Raw genomic sequence first — 22,648 nt, 5'->3', positions numbered from 1 at the left:
TGACAAATAAAAGAAGCATAAGCTAGAGATACTGCAGGTTATAGGTTGTAACCAACAGACTGTAACAACCCAAAAACCAACCAAGTTAGTCATGGCTGAGTAGCATCAAATCAGGCCATTGGATGATAGATAGCTAAATGTTAGGGCAACAGCATAATTGCTTTTGGTAGTTATTTAGATTACTAGAAAGTTTGATTGTAAGACATGGTAGAATGCTGAGTGCTCTACTAGTCTCAGAACCTTATATGCCCATCTTATCCAGAATGATAGGAAACAAATAAGGAAGACAACAAAAACTGATTTATCTTTTCTAGGGATATACATTGAGAGGCTTTTGAATTTGTTGGATTTCTTTTTTTAGGAGTCTGGGGCACTGAGCTGTTGGAGTTCTGGCAGCGTCATGTAACAGAATCAGTTCTGGTTTCATTGATGAGTAAAGTTCAAATGGTTGCAGACAGTGGTTAAATACAAGGTCTTTAGAGCTACAATGGGAACCGAAATATATAAGATTCAAGAGGAAGGTCAAAGCTTGGGTGTTGCAGGTAAATCAGGTAAGTTAACATATGTGAGGGTGGAGGCAGTGGCGTACCAAGGGGAGGGCGGGGGGGAGGTCCACCCCGGGTGCAAGCCATGAGGGGGTGCTCCGGGCCTTGGAGTCATGGCCCGGGAACTTCCCTTCTCATGGCCCGACCCCAAGGCTTTCACCTCCCTTTGTGATTCCTTTTCAAAGCAACCTGCAGAAAGGATCGTGGGTACTTCAGCGATCCTTGCAGGTTGCCATAGGCCTCTCGAGTTGTCCCTCTGCCGCGGTCCAGCCCCTCCTCTGACCAGACAACAAAAGGTAGAAAATATAATTTTATTTTCTGTTTTGTGATTACAATATGCCAGATTTGAAAAGTGTATCCTGCCAGAGCTGGTGTTAGACCGCAAACGTGAGCTAGGATTTAACAGAGAGAGGAAAAGTCCATTTTGTTTCTTTATTTTGTTTACACCACTGGTTCCCAACCTTGTCCTGGAGGACCACCAGGCCAATCGGGTTTTCAGGCTAGCCCTAATGAATATGCATGAGAGAGATTTGCATATAATGGATGTGAGAGGCATGCAAATCTGCTCCATGCATATTCATTAGGGCTATCCTGAAAACCTGATTGACCTGGTGGTCCTTCAGGACAAGGTTGGGAACCACTGGTTTACACCACAGCGCCAGTGTGGTTAGGAGAAGCCAAAGGGGGTGAAAAAGCTATAAAATAAACCCACCAGGATGTTTGAAATAAACACCCAATTGGGCAGGAAAATCGAATCGAATTGAAAAACCAATTCAATAGGCTAAATCAAATCAAAATTTTTTTTCCTGAATCGGGCAGCACTAGTTTGCGCTACTGTCTTAGACTTAGGAGAGATGGCATCCTCAGTACTTTATAATGCAAGTGAAACGAGGATTTGATCAGACTTTTGAAGGGTCTGCAGAAGAAAAATATTGTATAGGCCGGGGACATGAGACAGCAGGAAATGGGAACTTTTCTTCCTTCTATTTTTGTGAATGGCAAGGCTGAGGATGTCAGAGAGTTCAGTTAAAATATGTGCTTTATAAGAAAATATAATAATGTGTTTTATAAAGTTTATAAGCATTGCTGGCCTACATGGTGAGGTGTTCCTAGTGGTGATGGCAGTGTGTCAATGTGTTGAGAGGAAGAGGTAGTCTGGGAAATTCTGCTGAGCAAACTCCGGGCCCATTTCCACCCCCCAGTTAGTCCACTCCACTCAACTGGTTCACACACTGAGTGGTTCTTTGGCTGTTGTGCCTGGGTAGTTGTTTTGGGATTTCTTCCAGTGGTTTGTCAGTATCTCCCTGTGGTTGAAGGAAGGAAACTTTGTTAACCTTAGCATTGACTTTCAGAATATGTTTGTAACAGCGCTGCTTGTGTGGCATTAGGCTATGTAGTGATCGAAAGAAAAAAACCAGACCTTTGCAGATTTTTGCACTATATGGTGGGTGTATGAGGAGATTCACATTTCCTGCACAGCTAAGTCCGTGTGAAGTTACCTTGTGCTATATTTGACATCTAGCAAGGTCTCTGTTTGGAAGGAAAGATCTCAGCTTAAAAATGAAGTGGCCAGAAGTTATGGTAAAAGCAGATAGCGTAGCTGGTTTTAAGAAAGGTTTGGACAAATTCCTGGAGGAAAAGTCCATAGTCTGTTATTAAGACATGGGAGAAGCATCTGCTTGCCCTGGATTGGTAGCATGGAATGTTGCTACTCTTTGGGTTTTGACCAGGTACTAGTGACCTGGATTGGCTACCATGAGAATGGGTTACTGGGCATGATGGACCATTGGTCTGAAACAGTTAGGCTATTTTTATGTTATGTTCTCAACTGTAGAGGCTTTTGTTTTCACTTCTTATTTTAATGTATTTTTTTCTGGGAACTTATATCAGTGTTTTTTATAATGGGAACAAAAATGGAAGAGAATTAATGTATGTGGAATGGGGGGTAACTAATTTCTTCAGCTAAATAATTCAATCCACCTCAACCAGACATAGGAGAACTCACGCACCATTCACACACCCTCCAACCAAAAACGTCAAAAGAAAAAAACAGTTCGACAACCTCCTAGCCATTCGAGCTGCAACACTCGACCCCCAACTCTACGACCTATTGACCTCGACCACAGACTACAAAACCTTCAAAAAAGAAATAAAAACCCTTCTATTCAAAAAACACATAAAACCGAACTAACACAATCAGAACTGTCCCAAGCATCACCTGCAACTACTCCATATGTACTTCTGATGTCATGATAATTCAGACATAATTTATGTTATGTTATGGTATGTTTGGAATAATGGTTACATATATGAGGTTCAATAAAAGAAAATTTTCACTGCCTGTTCCTATTCTGACCATTTATTCTGTTTCATGGTTATTACAAAAAATATTTTTTTACATGAGAGGGGGTGTCAAAAAATGATGGCCTCGGGTGCCACATACCCTAGGAACGCCACTGGGTGGAGGAACTTGCTTATTGATTTTGATAGATATTTTATAGAAGGGCTCATTTTTGAAGCACTTAGACACAAAATACTATGCTTTGTATGTCTAAGTGCTTTGAAAATGAACCCCATGGTATCTGAGGGGAGAGGAGTGGGTCTTTTTATGTTTTTATGATATTGATCAATATATAATATTTGATTGTGTATTTCTGATGTAACTGGCTTCAAGCTGTTAGATGAGGCTTGTCCTTGAACTGAGCTAGATGAATAAATAAAAGGGGCACATGCTTTATTACATCAGGGCCTAAGTGTGACATATTTATTTATTTACATATAATTTATTTACTGCTCCTTCATTACACATCAGCACAGTGTACAATAAGTATATATAACAAAGACATACAGTGTACAATAAAAGCAAGTTCAAAATAAATTAAAATAAAATATACAAATTGATTAAAATAACATCATAAATCAAACAAATATATCATGTACCAGGAAAACCAATATTATACAAATCAGTCTTCAGTTTCCTTCAAAATGTTAACAAAACACGTTCCTGACATAATTCAGAAGGCAGCTTATTACAAAGTACCAGTCCAACTACAAAAAAATACAAGACCTTATGTCCAGTAACCATACCTCTTTAACAGATAGACACATTAGCTGTGCAGCACATTGAGGCTGAGGCATATGAAGAGATATACACTGATGTATTACTATAAACCACCCAGATGGTTTACTAATAGGCAGTATGTCAAATAAATGTGAACCCTGAACCTTAATGAAGAGCAGATTTCAAATCAGTTGAGTTATCTGAATGTAATGCTATAAAACCAGCAATAATAATGTAAATTGTGATCAAAACTGAACTGGAAGACAGTGTAATCCAAAAGCAAAGCTGTAACCAACTCTTACATATTGTACACAGAAGCTTCAATGATGTCGCTGGAAACCCTACATATAACGCATTTCAATCATCTAAAGCATAGTGTGAAAATCTTCAGGGATCAAAAAAAAAGAATGCAGCCCATGAAGAATAGGTAATTTGAAAAATCCTGACCATATTTTTTTTCTTTTATATTTATGAAATTTCATATAGTAAACATTTAATAATCCAAACTGAATGACAACAGTTTTAATTATATATCCATAATAATAAAAGGCTAAGCGCGCATGCGCTGTCAAAAATCCGTGAGTCCTGGTGGCGTGAGCTGTGCTTCTGTGCCAGTGCTCACGCGCCTGCGCTAGCGCTTGTGCCAGCGACCCCTCCCTCACACTGCCGGTCCTCTTCAAAGCGGCCTGCTGAGGTTCGCCAGCCACTGTAGCGAACCTTGCAGGCTGCTCTAGCAAATCCAGGGAGGCGAAGGCGGGACGGAGGCTGCGATCGGTAGCGGATGAAACAGGGAGACTGTGCAAAGGGAAACAAGGGGGTTGACGGGACGGGAAGGGGAAAGGGAGGGGGAGGAAGCCGAGGAATCTCTAGCACCCGTTAATGTAAGGGGCTTAAAGACTAGTATCTAATATAATAAAACGCTAGGCCGCGCAGGCGCACTCCCATCGCGTGGGTCTGTTTTCCGTGAGCTGTAGCGACCCATAGGAAGTGCGCATGCGCGGCTTACGGTTCTTTGAAAGACGCAGCGGTGGCTACTCTCACGATCCCCGCCTGCGTCGGATAATTGTAGGAGCATTTCCGGAATTTCAACAAAACCACATTTCACAATACCAACATACATCATCTAGAGAACATCAGGTAAGTATAACTACTCTTTTAAGTTTTAAAACAACTCACTTTTTCTCAAGCAAGAACTGTGTCTTCTCCTTAAAGTGTTACGGCCTCTTTTACAAAGCTGCGTGGCAACAGCACCGAAGCCCTTTAAATCTCTATGGGCTTCGGGGCCATTAGCGTGGCTTTGAAAAAGAGGCCGCTAGACTTCTTTCCTGTACAGGTATCGGCAAGAACTCACCAGGATTTAACTCACAAGTAAGGATGATAATTATAAATGTATCATTTATTGAATTTAATATACATATATTGCTCTTTTTGAAGGACAAATCAAGGCAGTGTACAATAAAATAATATCCTAAAATAAAATAAAAGCAAAATTCCATTTAAAAAATGGAAAAGAATCATTCAATAAATATTTGCCATTCACAACCTGGCACTCCAATAGTGTGCCTCTATGCACTCCCATCGTACAGATCAACTTAAAGAAAAGGTCTTTTCACACATGTATGTTTTCAATGTGGCATGGAAAATAGGACATGATTGTTCCAAACGAAGATGTAGTTAGTTATTTGTTTACTTGTCTCAGATCTAAGTGACCAAAATACATTTTAAAACTTTGTGTAAGTTTTACAGTTAATGGTAATGCTACTACAGTGCTCCCCACGAATTCGTGGTCCGCAGTTCGCGGTCCTGGTCATTCGTGATATTTTCCGACCACGAAGGGGAGGCAGGAGAGGGCAGCTGGAGAGGCAGGAGAGGGCAAGTGAAGGAAATCACTCGCTGTATGCTCCCACCGCATCTTCCTGTACTAAAGTCAGGCCTCACCAATCAGGTGCTGCATTGACACGCAGCGCCTGATTGGTGAGGCCCGACTTTGGTAAAGGAAGATGCGGTGGGAGCATACAGCGAGTGATTTCCTTCACTTGCCGGTGCTCCGGCTGCCCTCTCCTGCCCTCTCCAGCTGCCCTCTCCTGTCTCCCCTACCTAAAAACTGTATTCGTGGTTTTTTGACATTCACGGGGGGTTTCACTAGCTTGCCACTCTCTTGTATTGGCTAGATTATGTAGTTCCAGCTACGAAATTTAGATTGGCCTCTGCTGATAGCTCACTGATAAAGAAACCCAGTACTCTAGCTATAAAGAACTCAAAAAGAAAGCCCTTTATTCCTAATTAGCTGCATGTGTGACCCTGATTATCAGCATCAGTTTCTTCTTAGGCTACTGAAACAAAAAAGATAATTTTTCAGCCCAATTTTGTCAGTTCATCTATCAGAACTATGAGGTTAGTACTAACTGAAACTACAGGACTCAGAATCTATATATATATAATTGGATGTATGTATATATGTATGTATGGTCCAGCATAACTCTGAAACACATGGACAGATTTCAACCAAACTTTGTATACATATCAGTTACTATCTGGGGAAAAATACTGTGGGATGGGAAGGGGTGATATGTAAAGAATCATCAAAAAAGACAGATATTGCTTTGACCAATTGTAACAATGCCTCCAAGGAAACGTAATGTAATTGGCCAAATGCAATCAAAGTTACATCTAGAGCTTCAGAGACAGTTCAGCAGCATAAGGCCCAACTTCAGAATATGAAAGATAAGTGTCTAATCCATAGTTTTCGGGCTCGCTGAGACACTCCCGATGCCATTTAAGTCCAAGTTCAGCCCCATAGAGAGGGTTATTCTTGCTGCTGAGATCGGGATATCCGAGCAACACCGGGTGATCAGCTAGTCATTTTAATAAAGCTAAGTCCAAATTAGCAGCCATTTTTAACTCATATCAGCCAAGTTCACATTTCTCATTCCAGGCTCTAGTAGACCCAGCTGCAGTTTCTCTCCGTGCCAGCTTCCATGGCACTTACAAACTTATAACACAAAGACTTCACTTATCCACAAGCTTTGTAATACTAAGGGAACTGGATAACTTTGGAATACAGCCCTCCTCAGCATCACTGTCATATCTCAATCTCTCCCTCCTACTTTTCAGAACAGGAAGGCTCCTTGAACCAGATTAACTTTTCTTCCAATTAATTCTTACTTTGTACTGATAAAGCCCAATATTCAAATTTAGCTGATGGACCAATGCTCAGAACTCCAGTTCTATAGCAAACAGCACCCGGAAATAGTGCAGGAATAGCACAGAAAAACTGCTCCCCTGTTTGCAACAATAACTGCATGCAAATATGTGCTTTGTGAAATCAAAGGTGAGGGGGGCACATGCGCATAAGAGTTTCATGGTAAGTGTGATTCTTGTGCGCATATGGCAGGCAAAACTAAAAATGAAGCATATACTGGTGCCTTTAAACATATGCCTTTCAAATTTTTTTGTTCACTAAAGGCTTATATTTAAGTTCAGAAAATAGGTGCCAGTTTGTGCTTTCATGTCCTGCTTATCTTGGACTTGCACGTGTGTGTTTCTCATTCCCAGCACTTAAAGGTTTCCAGGGGCTTCTGCTTCCAAATTCAATCAAAACCAACAGATTTTAAGGACAAAATCATAGGAAATACTCTCTTCAAGCACCCTAATGCCAGCTCCGAGCTGGCATTAGGTGTCTAGCGTTAAGGCAGCTTTGTTATCTGAGTATTTGGGAGGGAACAGGAAATGACTTCATTAACATCCATTTGACTACATTTACATACTATGTGAAACTAATCTTTGGCATGAATGTTTCTCATACCAGAGCTCTCTGAACATTTAACACTGGCGCTAGTGCAGTGCTAATTAGTTCTAATGCTGTCATGAGGTTCTGAGCATCAGAATGTGAAGGACCTAAACCAGTCTGGCCCTTTGCCAGAGACAAAACAGAGCTTTGTAAATTTTTCTTTAAATTTGCCTTTTGAATTTGCAATTTTTAGGCTAAAACAGAATAGTTTTAGTCAAACTCAGAGCTTAAAACTCTCTCAGAAACAGTCACCTTCTTTACTTTTAAAACAACTCTTCCACAAATTCTTACAGCAGGCAAGCACACTTACTCCGCCTATGCTTCTCCCTTCAACTAATTACTTACAACCCCTTTGAAAAAAGGGGTTTCTGCCAGTGCCTCTCTCCCAGCCAACCTTTGAAACCTTTACTCTAACTCAGGGGTGTCCAGCCTGCGGCCCCATGAAGTATTTTGTGCGTTCCCGGTCGAGGGCGATGCAGTGATTTCCTCTGCTGCCCCCGGGTGTTTACCGTCTTGCTGGCTCTCTCCTCTTGCTGCAGCGTTTCCGCGGCCCCAGAAACATTTTTTTCGGCCAATGTGGCCCAGGGAAGCCAAAAGGTTGTACACCCCTGTCTAACTGATTTTCCAGCAGTAGTTTTTGTAATGTAATGTAATGTAATTTATTTCTTATATACCGCTACATCCGTTAGGTTCTAAGCGGTTTACAGAAAATATACATTAAGATTAGAAATAAGAAAGGTACTTGAAAAATTCCCTTACTGTCCCGAAGGCTCACAATCTAACTAAAGTACCTGGAGGGTAATAGAGAAGTGAAAAGTAGAGTTAGAGGAAAAATAAAAATAAAATAAACATTTTGGAAGGTAGAAGAGAGGAGAGAAAGGAATAGAAGCAGAAGGGGGAGCCGTTGAACAGTAGAATTCTGGAGAAATTTAAATGATAGAAATAGAACAAAACAAAGATAAAAGGCAAAACAATAGATAAGATTAAAGATAAATCATAAGCTGGAAAGAAAAATAAAATAAAACTTTGTCTTCAATCCACGGTTTCAGCGTCAGTGATGAAGTGGAGCAAGTAAGTTTAGGAGGAGCGATTGACGTTTCCAGAAAGGGCTTCTTCAGGGAAGAGACTTGGCAGACAGTCCCAGGATGCCTATGTCTCCTCCCCTGCGATGTTCTCCCATCCATGCATTCCCTCCCACTCACACTTTTTTGTGTTACATCAGAGCTTTGCTGCCCAAGATTCTAAAGATGACACATGCAGAGCTGCAAACTCAAGCACACAGCTATTCTCTCACACAATTATTCATAGTAGCTTAGCAACTGATGGCAGATAAAGACCTGAACGCTCCATCCAGTCTGCCCATTAGTTATACTCATTACAAATACATGATTAAATTAACTTGTCTCTTCTGTCCACCTGGTATTGTCTTCTTTCTCCAGAAGAACTCTATCACACATACATACTGACCAGAAACCCAGCTCTCTTTAGCATGCTTTTAAATGCATGGCAGCCAAATGCACATTTATATTTACATAAAATTGGCCAGACAGTCCAAGCCAATTTTCCCTCTGCTGCCCAAACATTTCCCCAGAGCCAACCCATATGTCAGATTAATGCCCCAAGCCTACATTTCAAAACTATCTCGGTTATTAAAATGGCCCTCTGCTGCCTCACACAGCCAAATTTGCAGCTTATCTCTGCCACTCCCCATGGCTTTTCACCTCAAGGCAACCAGCCAGTTTTCAAGTGAGCCCCTCTTTTACTCATGAATTCATGGGGAAGAGGCTGTCAGGATGTTCCCCTCCATGAGAGCAGGAAACCTTACTATTTTTTGGATAGTGAGTCTTCCTAAGCTCCCAGCTGGAGTGGTTCTGGGTTGCAAAGGGTGTACTTCGCTCATCAGTCCCATCATATATTCCAAGTTCTACCCCAATCTCTTGAGGCCACACTCCCCTCCATTAATGAACAGACACCGTGATTCTCAAAAGCTGGCTGGACAACGTGAGGAGGGTCTTTGAGCATGGAAGTGTAAATCCAAGGTTTCCCTTCTCTCCCACTCAGTACTGGAAAAATTCTGATGATCACAGGAGTTCAATCCAGCACAGCCTCTTCTGGCATCAACTTGGTCCTTCAGCAGGTTTCTCCTCAGAGGCTTGTTTGGTATGAGTGGCCCTACAGCATAGCCCTCCAAGTCATCGAAACACACAAGTCCTGCAGAGAAGAATCATATTATTTTCTGAACCTAGACTGCGAATCCCTCTCCACCTTCTTCCACGACAAAATATCAAATCTGGACTCCGAGGCCAAAGCACTCCCATACATCCCAGACACCACCCAAGATGACAATCCACTAAAGATGGAAACCTTGAACAGTTTCAAACTGATCTCCCACAATGACCTCAAAACCATAATCAACTCCGTGTGCCCCACAACCTCGATCCTGGACCCATGTCCCTCCACTACACTCCTGAACACACAAGAGGTATTCCTGGAATCCATCCTACCCCTAATAAATGAGTCCCTTACGACAGGTGTAGTTCCACGGAGCTGGAAATCTGCCATAGTAAAACCACTCCTGAAAAAACCAACCATGGACCCAGACAACCCAAGCAGCTTCAGACTTGTCTCAAACCTCCCATTCATCTCAAAAATATTGGAAAAGACAGTACTCACTCAATTGCAAGACTTCATGGAGACAAACGCCACCCTTGCCAATCGAGTTTCAGGAAACACCACAGCACAGAAACTGTGCTTTTGGACATCCTAGATGACTGCTGGAAAATCCTAGACGCACTGCTGGTACTCTGCGACAGATCGCAGAGTCCTACTAGGAAAATCCTTATCTGAATCCAAACCACTCCACTATGGAGTGCCTCATGGAGCCTTACTATCACCTCTCCTCTTCAACCTCTATGTCAAACCAGTTCTGGACACAGTGGGAAAACACCGAATCAGACTCCTTCACTGACGACCTACAATTCTATCTTCCCCTAGGCCATCACTGAGACACACAAATCTACAACCTCCAATCTTGTTTAACTGAAATAAAGACCTGGATGACCGGGAACAAGTTACAATTAAACGAATCCAAGACAGAACTTCTCTGGATCCATAAAGATCTATGCGTATACCCCCGTCCATCCTTTTCCTGGGCCACAAACACCCTTACACCCAAAGACAACATCCGCAGCCTAGGAGTTACTCTTGACTCTAACTTATCAATGACAGATCAAGTATCTAAACTAGTATCATCCTCCTTCAACTACCTCTGCCAGCTAAAAACCATACATGCATATTTCTCAGAACCCAAATTTGCCCAACTACTCTACGTTTTTGTACTATCCCACGTAGACTATTGTAACATTCTACTAGTGGGCCTACCTACCAAAACTCTCTCCCACCTCCAAAGGGTACAAAACGCTGCAATCCGCCTTCTGAAAAACCTAGGCATCAGCGACCATGTTACCCCTGCATTAGCTTCCATGCACTGGCTGCCCATTCAAAAATGCTGCACTTTCAAGGCCCTGGTCCTTGCTTTCAAAATCTTCCATAAAACAATTCCGTTCTACATGAAAACTAAACTACAAATCTACTTCCCAAAGTGACCACTGAGGTCCCAAGGAGAAAAACAATTGACCATACCTCCTGGCCACTCCCTCAAAACTGAAACAGCCCGCAAACGCTCCTGCTCACATTTCATACCCAAACTTTGGCACACCATCTGTCAGATCACTAGATGGACTCTGGAACTTCAGGAAGGCCGTGATAACCTTCCTCTTTACTAACCTAGTGCCTTAAAGTCAATCACCCAGAAATGCCACTCAGTCAACACACCTATGCCACCTAATTTCACCAGATGCTACTTAGTGTATATGTTTTATTGTCATGTCTATATTGTAATTTATGGAAATTATGTCATCTCTGTTCTGTCTGGATTATTATGGATGTACTTTGTAACCCGTTCTGAGCTCTTTTGGGAGGACGGGCTAAAAAATTGAATAAATAAGTTTTACCTCAAAATGCAATGGTCTTGAAATTCCTTTCAACTAGATACAAGAGAGAATCTCAAGATTCAGTAATCAGTGCACTATGAGAGCTTTAGTCTTGTCCACATTCAGTGTAAAATCATTATTGGTCAACCAGCTCTGTACTCTAAAAGGTTTTATTACCAAATTCATCCTATTAATATCACAATCCATTCTAAATGGAGCCATTACAACCACATCATTTGTATATAGTCTAAAATCAATCCCTAGATGTTCTAGCAACTTACAAAAAGGTACCATAACATAAGAATATCCATACTAGGTCAGATCAGTGGTACATCTAGACTAGTATCCTGTTTCCACTAGCGGCCAATCCAGGTCACAAGCCTGTTTACAACCCAAATTGTAGAAACATACCATGCTAACAATCCCAGGCTTTCCCCATGTATGTCTCAATAGCAGACTACCATATTAAATTAGACTGATAACAATGTGGATTTTTGTGAAAGGTCATGATATAAATGGTACCAAGTAAAATACTCAGACCCCCTTCAAAATGTTCTGAGTTCAGTCAGATATAAAAGAATCAAATTAGTTGGCAATATTTGGGCCAACACCTACTTCTAGGAGCCTAGACAGTAGGATATATATGCTCTTTATCAAAAGCTGCCTATAAATCTAAAAACAGCATTATATAAATATTGCCAGGAGTCTCTAAAATTGGTAAAATAGAATCAGTAAGATAAACTAATACTATTTCTGTACTTTGTCCAGTATAAAACTGTGTTGAATACTGTCCAAGATGGATAATTCCAAATCAACTGGTCCAATTTCAAGAAGGGTCCCCATTTGACATCTTCCATGGATACAAAAAAGTAGCCCTAATGAAGGTGCCCCTAACTCAGGACCTAGCTGAGACCATGCCCCTTGGATATCTTTATTAGAGGTACCAACATATCCCCTGAAAAAAATGTCATCAATGTCATCAATTTCCAAGGTGGTTGAGTTGGGAGCTCAGGACCACTTGACATGGAATGACCCAGTAAAGAGGAAAAAAGCCAGACCCTTAGGGATGGGGGGGGGGGGGCAGGAAAGAGGCAAAAGAGATAGAGAGAGGTTGACTGGTGAAGGAGCTGGTGTTAGAAGGGAAGGCAAAGAGATGGAGAGATGCAGCCCTGGAGGGGTTCATTACAGTGCAGTGTGCGAAGAATAAAAAAATGAAGGAAGAAGAGGGACATGGTATAGAGAGGTGATACTGGACATGAGGAGAATAGGAACACAAAGAGGTAATGCTGGACAGAGGGGGAGGGATATGGACACAGACGGCAGATGTTGAACTGGGCAAGATTAGGCACAGAGAGACGTTTACAATTGTGGGAGAAAGAAGCAGGGACACAGAGGGAAGATGCCAGTCAGCACAGATAGAGACATAAAGGGAAGATGAAAGGTAGACATGGAATGAGAAAAAATAGGCATGTAGACCCTACCCAAAAAAAAAAAAAGAAGACAGAGAAAAGTAGAAACCAGAGACCAGAACTAACATGAGTGGAAAAATTAAATGACCTAACAAAGATACATTTCTGAATGCCCTCTTGTTCTTTTATTATTCGAAAATTTGAAGAATCTGTCCCTCTCTACTCTCTCTATGCCCTTCATGATCTTGTAAGTCTCTATCATATCCCCTCTAAGTCTCCTCTTCTCCAGGGAAAAGAGACCCAGTTTCTCCAATCTCTCAGCGTCGTTCTCCTCTGAACCCTCTCGAGTAACGCCATGTCCTTCTTAAAGTACAGCGACCAATATTGGATGCAGTACTCCAGATGTGGACGCACCATCGCCCAATACAACAGTAGGATACCTTCTTTCGTTCTGGTTGTAATACTCATCTTGATTATACCTAGCATTCTATTCGATCTCTTAGCGGCCGCTGCGCACTGTGCTGTCGGCTTCATTGTCATGTCCACCATTACCCCCAAGTCCCTTTCTTGGGTACTCTCATTCAATAACATCCCTCCCATCGTATAGTTGTACCTCGGGTTTCTGCTTCCCACATATAATACTTTACATTTCTCAACGTTGAACTTCATCTGCCATCTCGTCGCCCATTCCCCTAGTTTGTTCAAGTCCCTTTGTAATTCTTCGCAGTCCTCTTTAGTCCGAGCTCCACTAAATAGTTTGGTGTCATCCGCAAATTTTATTATCTCACACTTCGTCCCTGTTTCTAGATCATTTATGAATATATTAAATAGCAGCAGCCCGAGCACCGAGCTCTGCGGGACACCACTCGTGACCCTCCTCCAGTCCGAGTAGTGGCCCTTTACTCCTACCCTCTGTTTCCTGCCCGCCAACCAGTTTCTGATCCATCTATGTACGTCACCTTCCATCCCATGGTTCTTCAGTTTCCGAAGTAGGCATTCATGGGGTACCTTGTCAAAGGCTTTTTGGAAATCTAGATATATTATGTCTATGGGGTCTCCTCTGTCCATCCGTTTGTTAATTCCTTCGAAGAAGTGCAATAAGTTGTTAGGCACGATCTCCCCTTGCAAAAACCATGTTGGCTGGTTATCAGAAGCTCGTTTCTTTCAAGATGTTCATCAATGTTTTCTTTTATCAGTGCTTCCGCCATTTTCCCTGGAACAGAGGTCAGACTCACCAGTCTGTAGTTTCCCGGGTCATTTCTTGATCCCTTTTTAAAGATGGGAGTAATGCTAGGAAGTTCTTCTTTACCCAACGTGTGGTGGACACCTGGAATGCGCTTCCAGAGGACGTAATAGGGCAGAGTACGGTACTGGGGTTCAAGAAAGGATTGGACAATTTCCTGCTGGAAAAGGGGATAGAGGGATATAGATAGAGGATTACTGAACAGGTCCTGGACCTGTTGGGCCATCGCGTGAGCGGACTGCTGGGCACGATGGACCTCAGGTCCGACCCAGCGGAGGCATTGCTTATGTTTTTTCTATTTATCTATTAGAATATGTCAGTTTGTGCAATATACACCTGCCAGATTTAGGGCTCCTTTTACAAAGGTGTGCTAGCGGTTTTAGAATGCGCTAAAATGCCGCGCGTGCTAGCCACTACCGCCTCCTTTTAAGCAGGCGGTAATTTTTCAGCTAGCGCGCGCTAATCTTGTGCGTGCACTAAAAACACTAGCGCACCTTTGTAAAAGGAGCCCTTAGTGTTACTCGTAGACATGGCTGGGACCTCAAAGAAAAACCTTACTCATTAGCCTTCAATCTCATCCATTGTGGTGGTAAATCTCACTCTTTGGCTTGGGTCATGGCACCTCTTGTCTCTATTCATGGTAAAAGTAGAAGGTCAGAACTCTGGTCAGGTTGAAGTCTCCAATGGCACAGACAGTGCAGGAGATGGCTATACAGATTTGCACTTGAGAAACATCTGTGCTGGGGTACCAGTGCTTTTCCAGTGCATTAGATGGAGTCTATAAAGCTTCCTTAATATCAGCCCTTTCTGAATGTGCTGAAAATGACTGTGTATTAAAGTGCACAAGAAGGCAGAAGCAACATTTAGGGCTCCTTTTACAAAGGTGCACTAGTGGTTTATCGTGCGCTGGCCACTACCGCCTCCTTTTAAGCAGGCGGTAGTTTTTCAGTAATCTCGTGCATGCGCTAAAAACGCTAGCGCACCTTCATAAAAGGAGCCCATAGAGAGGAGTATCTACTAGATCACGCCATCAAATGCTTGAGTACCTGAATAAATGCATGTAAACCGTTCTGAGCTCCCCTGGGAGAACGGTATAGAAAATTAAATAAATAAAAATAAAAATCATATGATGTTCTATCCATTCTCTCTGAGCAGCAGGAGTCTTCTACATCTCATAATAATTCAGGCAGTCTAGTCAAGCTCACAGGGACATTCTGCCTGATTATGTTCTGAGCTCAGAGTATCAGCCATCTTAAACCTCTTAAATTATGCCCCCCCCCCCTTTTTTTTTTTTTTAACAAAATCGTGATGAGTGTCGGGAACAGCACAGAGTATTCAGTGCACCGGCCTGTGCCAAAAACCACTATCTCAGTTTTGTAAAAGGTGTGGGGAGGGGTTTAGTCAGGTATAGACACTTTGTAGAAAAAGGAACACTTGTTAAAATGGGATTTTGTAGGATGAAAAATATTGTAAATATTGTAAATGTGTTTACCTGGGTGGGGTGGGATTTATTAAATAATAATTTATCAAGTTCACAGATCAGCGTGAACAAAGGAAAGAATCGTTAAATACATCTACAAAACTACTACTGCTATTTTATTTATTTTTTAGGACAATATCACAATAGAGAAGCAGCCTATTGGCGCAGAACCAGAGACGCTAGAGTTCAAATTCTACTGTGGTTCCTTGAGATTCTGGGCAAGTCAATAATACGCCTTCGCCTCAGGTGCACATAGGTCAATATTCAACGCAATTTAACCAGCCAGCAATAGCTCCTGGCCAGTAAAATCACCTGTTTGAGGCTAGCCAGTAGTTTTCAGCAGCACTTAACCAATTAACAGCACTGAAAAGGTCTGGTTATTTATTTATTTTTATTTTGGTGACTATCACAAAAGCGTTGGGGGCATTCTAGAGGCAGAGTCAGCCCTTGGCCAGTTAAGTGCCGATATTCAGCACATAACTGGACATAGTAACTACATAATAGTCAGTCCTATCTTTATGCAGTACCCCATAGCCGGTTGTGTGTTGAATATCATATTTAACCAGCAATGTGCAGCGGCGACTAAGAAAGCAAATAGAATGTTAGGAATTATCAGGAAAGGAATGGAAAACAAAGAAGAAAATGTTATAATGCCCTTGTATCATTATGGAACAGCCACACCTCGCATACTTTGTGCAGTTCTGGTCGCAGTATCTCAAAAAAGATATAGCAGAATGAGAAAAGATACAGAGAAGGGTGACATAAATGATAAAAGGGATGGAATGACTTCCCTATAAGGAGAAACTAAAGCGGCTAGGGCTCTTCAGCTTGGAGAAGAGACGGCTCAGGGATAATATGATAGAGGCCTATAAAATAATGAGTGGAGTGGAAAGGGTAGATGTGAATCGCTTGTTCACTCTTTCCAAAAATACTATGACTAGGGGGCGTGCGATGAAGCTACTAAGCAGTAGATTTAAAACAAACCAGAGAAAGTATTTCTACACACAGCATGTAATTAAACTCTGGAATTTGTTGCTGGCGAATGTGGTGAAATCAGTTAGCTTTGCTGGGTTTAAAAAAGGTTTGGATAATTATCTATATGAGAAGTCCATAGGCCATAATTGAGATGGCTTGAGGAAATCCACTGTTTATTCCTAGGATAAGCAGCATAAAATTTGTTTTACTACTGGGATCCAGCTAGGTACTTGGGACCTGAGTTAGCCACTGTTGGAAACAGGATACTGGACTTGATGGACCTTTGGCTTGTCCCAGTATTGCAATTCTTATGTTCTAGCCAGCTCCACAAACATGGAAATTCAATGGTCCAGTATTGAATTTCAAGACATAACACTAGTGGTGGTCAGCAAAACAGTGAGCACCGCTGGCTGAATATCAGCTCCTAAGATTATAAGCTTTATAGAGCAGGGGTGCCCAAATGGTCGATCACGATTGACCAGTAGATCACAAAGGCAACGTGAGTCGATCGCGTTACCTTTGTGATCTTGTTCTTCCTGCCTCCCCGAGCCAGGCCAGGTGCGTACAAGCGCCGGACCCACAAGCCTTCACCTCCGACGTCAATTCTGACATCAGAGAGGAAGTTATGGGCCAGCCAATCGCTGCCTGGCTGGCCTGGAACTTCCTCTCCGACGTCAGAATTGACGTTGGAAGTGAAGGCTTGTGGGTCCGGCGCTTGCACGTGTCAGGCCTGGCTCGGGGAAGCAAGAAGAAATTGGCGTGGTGGCTTGGGGGGGGGGGGCAGGGAGAGAGAAATCAGCACGATGGCTGGGGGGCAGGGGGAGAGAGAAAGAAAGACAGGCAGACAGGGGGAGAGAAAGAATTACAGAAATAAAGAGGGGGACAGGGGGAGAGAGAGAGAAAGAAAGGCAGGGGGAGAAAGAAAGACAGAAATAAAAAGTGAGGCGGGGGAGAGAGAAAGAAAGACAGAAAGAAAAGGCAGAAATAAATAAATATTGGGTTTACAGTCAGAAGAAGCAAGTGCAACCAGAGACTCATGAAATCATCAGACAAAAAGGTAGTAAAAATGATTTTATTTTCAATTTAGTGATCAAAATGTGTCCGTTTTGAGAATTTATATCTGCTGTCTATATTTTGCACTATGGCCCCCTTTTACTAAACCACAATAGTGGTTTTTAGCGCAGGGAGCCTATGAGCGTCGGGAGCAGCTTCCTGCGCTAAAAACCGCTATTGCGGTTTAGTAAAAGGGAAGGGGTATATTTGTCTATTTTTATATAGTTGTTACTGAGGTGACTTTGCTTATTTTAGTCATCTGCCTTGACCTCTGAAAAAAATCCCGAATACAAATGATAATTAACACTGTGTACAGTGTGCTTTGTGTTTTTTAAAATTTTATTGTTGGTAGATCATTTTGACTTGGTCATTTTTAAAGTAGCTCGCTAGCCAAAAAAGTGTGGGCACCCCTGCTCTAGAGAAAGGAAATACCTATTGTATCTGAATATAACTCATCTTGAGCTACAACTGAAAAGATAGTAAGTTAAATCCCTTTTTATTTTGGATAAGTTTTGGAGCAATTTTTGTAGACTGTGAAACCTTTTAAAGCAGTGTTCTTCAAATGCCGGTCCACAGGGCCGGCACGTGCATCGGGCCCCATTCAGTGTTCTTCATCTGCCGGTCCACGGTGCAATCGATGCGGCGTTGCCTTCAGGCCAGCTCCCTCTTCCTCAGTGCTGCAGTGCACAAAGCCATGGGCAGAGGCTCCTACACGCGTCGTGCGCCTGAACCGGAAGCCTTCACTCTGACGTTGCAATGCTGCGGCTTTGTGCACTGCAGTACTGAGGAAGAGAGAGCCGGCCCTAAGATAACACCGGGGGGGGGATGAAACAGCCAGGTGGGAGCAAGCCAGAAGACAAGGCACAGCATGGAGGAGGGCAACAACAACGGTAGGGGGAATGATTTTGTTTTTGAATTTAGTGATTGATTTACATCTGTTGCCTGTTCAGGAAGAAATGCATTTGTTTCTTTTCCTCTGTGGTTGTACTGCATGCAGAGTCTTCCATCTTAGGGTTTGTTTGTATATATTAGTACTTTTAGTTTTTGGTCCCGTATTTGCATGGGGTTATCTGTGTTCTGGTAGGAATGAATATTGAGAAGCTTATAGTGTGCTTTGTGTAGTTTAATTCTGTGGTTAACCATTATGTGTTGTTACTACGATTATATTGTGTGTATGTATATATGAAAAATGAATGGAAAAAATTGGTGTTACAATTAGTACTATTATGGGGCGGGGTCTGGGGAGGAGATTGGGTGGAGATAGGCGGGGTCTGGCCCACGACTTAGCCCAGTGTTCTTCAACTGCTGGTCCGCAGACCGGTGCCGGTCCACAAAATAATTATTTTATTTCCGCCGGTCCATAAGTGTCAAAAGGTTGAAGAACAGTTTTAAAGGACTAGCAAAAAAACCTTTTAAAGGACTAGCAAAAAAAAAAAAAGATATTGTAAAATATGTTTCATTACCACACAAATCGCTTCTTTGTTACAATCTATTAGTACATCAGCACCATTACAGAGCTCATTTGCATAGGTATTTGTAATTATGGAAGATATGGGTACTTGTGGTATCTCATGTCAAATAGTACCATATACTAGAAAATAAATCTTTCAAAAACGAAGGCCCTCTTTTACAAAGGTACGCTAAGTATTTTAGCGCACGCTTAAATCAACACTAACCGCTAACGCTTCCATAGGATAACATGCATGCATTAGCGTTTAGTGCGTGATTAGTGTGCGCTAATATTTAGCGCATGCTAAAAAGCATAGCGCACCTTGTTAAGAGGTTACCAGTAAGGATTCTACCAAAGTGCAATCTTTACTGTCCATTTCATTAAAATCACTAGCATAAAGCATAAGAATTTCCAAGATTATGTTCTTATGCATTCCCACATCAGAGACTCATTAAGACAATGGTGGTGAAACAGTGGCAAGTTCAAAAAGAAATTTCCTTGAAACTCAACCTATGGGAGTCAGCAGAAAGGGAAAACAGTTTAGTCTTCAATGGTTACAATGGCCTAAGGCTGACATCCAGTGTTCTGATTTGGTACTGCAGTTCTGCCCTTTACAACAAGGCAGGAAGCTGAGATCAGGTAATTATGAAATATATTCTGAAAAGCAGACCAACTAAGTAGGGGGGGGGAGGTCTATCTAATGTGATTGATAATAAAGGGACAGAGTCAAATGTTACATATAGTTGCATTGGAAGAGCTTTTCTGGTACACAGTGAGGGTAATTCTGTAACAAGGCAATTGTGCTAGGAGAGTAAGCAGGTGCCTATTACAAGCTTATTCCATAAAGTAGACATGTTTCTTTATTAAATACTAAGGCAAGTATCAGAAAATGCACTTATATTTATCACACAATCATTTACACCAGGCTTATAGTGTAAATACTTGTGCCTCGATCAGGAGTGTACAACCATGGTCCTCGAGGGCCACAACCCATTCAGGTTTGTAAGATTTCCACAGTGAACATGCATGAAATCTATTTGTTACATGGTCCTTGAGGACCACAATCCAATCAAGTTTTCAAAATTTCCACAATGCATATTTCTAATACGACAGACAAATTATTCCTGAACCTTGGAGTCGTCAACCCATTCTCGTGAGAATTCTTGTAGAATGCCTTATTAGTGGGTTACCATATATGTGAAAACTAAAAAGAGGACACATGACCCTGCCCCTAGCCCAGCGCACCCCACCCCCGCCCCACCCTACACCCAGCCCACAATACAATACTACTTTATCTTAAAGATAAAAAAGTTTTAAAACTCTTCTTTTCTTTTTTACTTTTATCATCTCTGATATCTGCTTTCCTCATTTTCTCTTCACTCTCTTCCATCCAGGATCTGCCCCTTCCATCCAACGTCTACCCTCTCCCCTTTTCATCTAGCCTGTACCTCCTCTCTCCTTTTTATGATTCATTCCAGCTTCAGCTTTCTTCATTTTTATCTCTGCTACACCCGATCCAGCATCTCTGTTTTCCTCTCTCCATATTTCTCTACTGACCCCTTCCCAGCAGTTAGTAATAGAACCCATACGGGATGGGGTCATACTGGACTTAGTGCTTGCAAACGGGGAAAGTGTTTCTGATGTTACAATGGGTAATCATCTGGCATCCAATGATCACTGTATGGTGCAGTTTAATATTAAGATGGGTATAGAGAGGGCTCATTCAAAAGTAAAGGTTCTAGAAATTTAAAAAAACTAACTTTGAACAGATGGGGGATTATGTCAAGGAATTGTCGTCTGGTTGGGAACGTCTGGAAGGAGTAGAAATGCAGTGGGCAAAACTGAAAGGAGTTATTGTAAGGGCGACAAACGTTTTTGTGAGGCAAGTAAGTAAAAGTAAGAGGAAAAGAAGGCCGCTTTGGTTCACAAAAGTACTAGCTGAGAATGTAAGGAATAAGAGATTAGCTTTCATAAACTACAAAAGATCACACAAAGAGGAATACAGGCAAAAATATCTGGAAAAGTTAAGAAAGGCTGGTCGTGTAGTCAGGAAAGAACATAAGAACATAAAAATTGCCGCTGCTGGGTCAGACCAGTGGTCCATCGTGCCCAGCAGTCCGCTCATGCGGCGGCCCTCTGGTCAAAAACCAGCACCCTAACTGACACTAGCCCTACCTGCGTACGTTCCGGTTCAGCAGGAACTTGTCTAACTTTGTCTTGTATCCCTAACAGTAAAACGGGGAGATAAGACATTTTTTAGACATATTAGTGACAGGAAGAAATGCAAAAGTAGCATTGTGAGACTCAAAGGTGAAGAGAAGGAATATGTAGAAGCTGATAAAGAAAAGGCCGAATTGCTTAACAAATATTTCTGTTTTGTGCCCATGGTTGAAGCGCCAGGAGCGAGACCACAGAAGACAAATGCAAATAGGGATGGAGGTGTTATAGACCCTGATCGATTTTCATAGGGTTGCATTACTGAGGACCTAGCTAAATTAAAGGTAGGCAAAGCGATGGGGATGAATGGTGTACATCCGAGGGTGCTGAAGAAACTTAGGGAAGTTCTGGTGGTTCCACTGACTGACCTTTTCAATGCTTCCCTAGAGTCGGGAGTGGTACCGGAGGACTGGAGAAGGGCAGACATAGTCTCTCTACACAAAGGTGGAAGTAGGGAATTAGAGGCCAGTAAGTCTAACTTCTGTGGTAAGCAAATTAATGGAAACACATTTAAAACAGAGAATAGTGAAGTTTCTGGAATCCAGTGGATTATAGGACCAGAGGCAACATGGATTCACTAGAGGTCCGTCTTGTCAAACAAATCTGATCAATTTTGACTGGGTGACCAGAGAATTGGATAGAGGGAGTTCACTTGATTTGGTGTATTTAGAGTTTAGCAAAGCCTTTGACAGTGTTCCACACAGACGTCTAATAAATAAACTAAGTGCCCTCAGGATGGGCTCCAAAGTGACTGGCTGGGTCAAGAACTGGTTGAGTGGAAGACGACAGAGGGTAGTGATTAATAGAGATCACTCTGAGGAAAGGGATGTTACCAGTGGTGTGCCTCAAGGTTCTGTTCTTGGGCCTGTTCTTTTTAACATTTTTATAAGCGATATTACTGAAGGACTGTCAGGTAAGATTTGCCTCTTTGCGGATGACACCAAAATCTGCAATAGAGCAGACAACCCTGATGGGATGAATAACATGAAGAAAGACCTAGCAAAGCTTGAAGAATGGTCTGAAATTTGGCAGCTAAAATTTAACTCTAAAAAATACAAGGTCATGCATTTTGTAAAGTTTAGGGGGTGAAGAACTTATGTGACAACAGAGGAGTGGGACTTGGGTGTGATTGTAAGTGATGATCTTAAGGTGGCCAAACAGGTTGGAAAAGATGATGGCGAAAGCTAGATGGATGCTAGGGTGCATAGGAAGTGATATGCCAGTAGGAAAAAGGAGGTACTGATGCCCCTTTATAGGACTCTTGTGAGACCTCATTTAGAATATTGTGTAAAATTCTGGAGACCACACCTTCAAAAAGATATAAAAAAAGGATGGAGTCAGTCCAGAGGACGATTAGTAAAATAGTGTATGGTCTTCGTCATAAGGTATATGGGGACAGACTTAAATATCTCAATATGTAAACTTTGGAGGAA

The sequence above is a fragment of the Geotrypetes seraphini genome, chromosome 4, assembly GCF_902459505.1.
Source record: "Geotrypetes seraphini chromosome 4, aGeoSer1.1, whole genome shotgun sequence".
NCBI classification, from domain to species: Eukaryota; Metazoa; Chordata; class Amphibia; order Gymnophiona; family Dermophiidae; genus Geotrypetes; species Geotrypetes seraphini.
Note: the sequence above shows the minus strand (reverse complement) of the source record.